At 36.8% G+C, this 3160-nt stretch overlaps 1 non-coding gene across 1 annotated transcript; it reads left to right on the plus strand.

Annotated features, from left to right (window-relative positions):
• The first annotated feature begins 1307 nt into the window (after window positions 1-1307).
• LOC131152476 (small nucleolar RNA R71) lies at window positions 1308-1413 on the plus strand. Its single transcript, XR_009135975.1, has one exon. It is a non-coding gene; the product is annotated as a small nucleolar RNA R71 (small nucleolar RNA).
• Window positions 1414-3160: the final 1747 nt, after the last annotated feature.

Raw genomic sequence — 3160 nt, forward strand, 5'->3', positions numbered from 1 at the left:
TGTTGAGAATCAAAGTTTTTGGAAAGTTGTACGATCAGGTGACTGGCCTAATTTGATCAATTGACTGACATTTTTATGCTGAAAAAAAAATTGAGCAGACAGAATAGAATAAGGTAACTGACCTCATAAGCTCAGGTGACTGACCCCATTCTGTGTTTGAAAATTTGCTAAATTATAAAGAATCAGGTGGCTAACCCTGTGAATCATAGTCGACTAACCTTTGTTTTTTCAAATTTAAAATAGCGAGGGAAAGTTTCTAAAATTGATTACTTGGCCCGCAAACTTTGAGAAAACTTGGGAAACACTGCAAGAAACTTGGTGAATACGAAAATTCACTTTTTCTATTTGTAAATACATGTTAAACCTAAGGATTAAAAACCAACAGGTAGCAATCAATTTAATTTTTATACATTCAAAGCACTCTTGATGAATATGCTTACTGAAAGTTCTTGCTGATTAAAAGCTCACGGTTCTTGCTCTTTCACTAAGATTTTCAAATCTAAGATAGAACCCTGTTGATGTCTTCTTGAGTTTCATTCATTATATTGTTATTTTTCTTAGCTATGGATTTTGAGTGATACTGGAGTATTTGTCGCTTCACGTGGTGATCTGCTTCAATGCTTTGTAAGGTTTTCAACACCGTATCTTCAAAAGAATCATGGTTTGTTTGTTGAATATATGGTTGTTGAAATAATGATGTACTCTGCATTGCAATAGGGGGATCTTGGAAAGTTGGATAATGATGAGGGAGCGAAGCACTCAGGTTCTATAAAGGTCTTTGGGCTTGAAAGTCTAGAGCTTGTGGCCTCCAGGGAACGTTGGGGTGTTGCATCCATCTGAAAACATAGGTATTCGAGTCGTAGTTGTTTGTTTGTAGGTCATACCAATGGTGGGTGGCTCTTATTTCCTCCTACACAAACTCAAGTTGGGAAAGCGCGTGTGGGCAATTATAACATGTATGCGCAGGGTTGGAACAAATTGCACAAACTTCTACACATGCCATCAATTGTGGTTGTTGTCGTATAGACAAAAACTAATCGAGTTTCTCGGATATGGTGTGTAGAGTAGGACTTAGGTCCTGGCTCGTGGTCAACTCATAAACACCCTTAGATTTAGAAGCTAATGGATTAGGTTGTCTACAGGTGGCAGCCATGTGCTGCTGAGAGTTTTCAGCCAGATTTTCAAAGAGAATCCAGGCCTCATTCTCGTGCTTAGTGAGGAAAGTACCTTCGCACGATGCATCAACCATGGACCTATCTCTCTTAGCCAACCCTTTGTAGAAAGTTTGGACTAATTGCCACTTAGGGACCTGGTGATGTGGGCATTTACGTAGCAAGTCCCTAAAGTGCTCCTAAGTCTTGAAAAAGAGTTCTCCATCCATCTGTGAGAAATTTGTGATGGATCTCCATAGCTGGTTAGTCTTCCTAATTGGAAAGTACTTTTTAAGAAATTCATGTTGCATGGTGGCCCAGTTGTTCACCGAGTTCGGTTCTAAGGACGTCAACTAATATTTGGCCTTATCTTTCAAAGAGAACAAGAACAACCTAAGACGAAGAGCATCATCACAAAAATTAGGTATGCGCACAGTGGAAAAAATTTCCAAGAACTCATCTAGATGCTGATAAAGATTTTCAGTGGAGTTCCCATGAAAGTTGGGCAGCATCAAGATGAACGAAGTCTTAATCTCAAATTGTGCCACCTAAACATCTGGGAAGTGGATGCACAGCAATGATGTGTATGCATTAGGTACAATGTAGTCCCTAAAAAGCTGAAGGTGTTGCTCTCCCACCACAGGTAGGTGGGGAGTGTGGAGTTCTGGGATTTGTTCAGCGAGAACCGGGGAATTATCTTCAGCCATTGTATTTAGTTTAGAGGACTCAGCCTTCTCCGGATTAGAGATAGGTTTCCTAAGGGACCTATGGGATTTTTCAATGTCAAGATCTATGGGAATTATCTTGGGTTCCAAAGAACATAGACTAAACATACACACGTGTAAGCACATAGATTCAAACTTCAAAAACAGAAAAAAAAAAAAAAAAAAAAAGCAAATAGAAATTAACAAAGAAAGTGAAAACAAAAGGAGAGCAAATCAAAAGAACAAGACAATAATAATCTAAAGTGGAAGTTGACTTATAACCGTAGCCAAGTCCTCGGCAACGGTGCGAAAATTTGGCAGGCTCGCCAAGGGTTGGGTCCTTAACTACCAAAAGTAATATTTATAAAACCTAACCATCCCAAGTTTAGTAGAAAGTGGGTAAGTCAGGTATCGATCCACAGAGACTTGAAGCGCAGTTATTAAACCGTTTCCAAATTAGTTTACTAAAGCCTTGTTATGAAAAAGAAGTGAAAGATAGTATTTTGCAATGGTGATTGTCTAACAACTACTGGAAAGCATGTAAAGGAAAGCAAGTAAATCCATACTACTAGAAAGCAAGAAAATTTCTAAGTTACCCTACTCCTACAAAGTGATATTGTTGACTTTATAGGTTGTCGCGACGTCCCGGGAGCGCGTGTGCCCCGAGCGGCGAAATTAAAATCAATTTGAATTTTCAATTAAAAAGATGAAAGTGTCGGAGTCGCCACTAACCTTTAGTGCGGTTAGAACATATGATTACTACCCCGTTAGGGGTAGAATCGGTCTACATTACCAGAGTTAGGTTCGGGAGTTCGGTTACGCGAGGGGAAGGTACAAGCACCCCCTACGCGCCCGTTCTTACGAACGGTACCTAATTAATTTGAAATTATCCCTAAGTTAATCTAATAAGTCTTTAAATTACTCCTTCTTATGAATTTATAAATACGCATAAAAAATAAATAAATAAATAAAAATATATACAATATATACATATATATATATATATATATATATATATATATATTCCCTCAGAGCTTAGGGTACGTGATGCCCAAAGGCTCATACCCCCGCAATAAAATCATAGGGATATAAATACAAAAATACTTAATACAATAATACAAAAATACTAGAAAGAGTAAATATTGTAATACAATAGAAATGTAGAAAATAGTAAAAAATAAAATATATATATATATATATATATATATATATATATATATATATGATAATAATAAGGCTAATACATCATAATGATAATACACTACATGTAATAACTATTTTACTATGATAATGATACATATATAT

This window comes from Malania oleifera, chromosome 3 (genome assembly GCF_029873635.1).
Source record: "Malania oleifera isolate guangnan ecotype guangnan chromosome 3, ASM2987363v1, whole genome shotgun sequence".
Lineage (NCBI taxonomy): Eukaryota > Viridiplantae > Streptophyta > Magnoliopsida > Santalales > Ximeniaceae > Malania > Malania oleifera.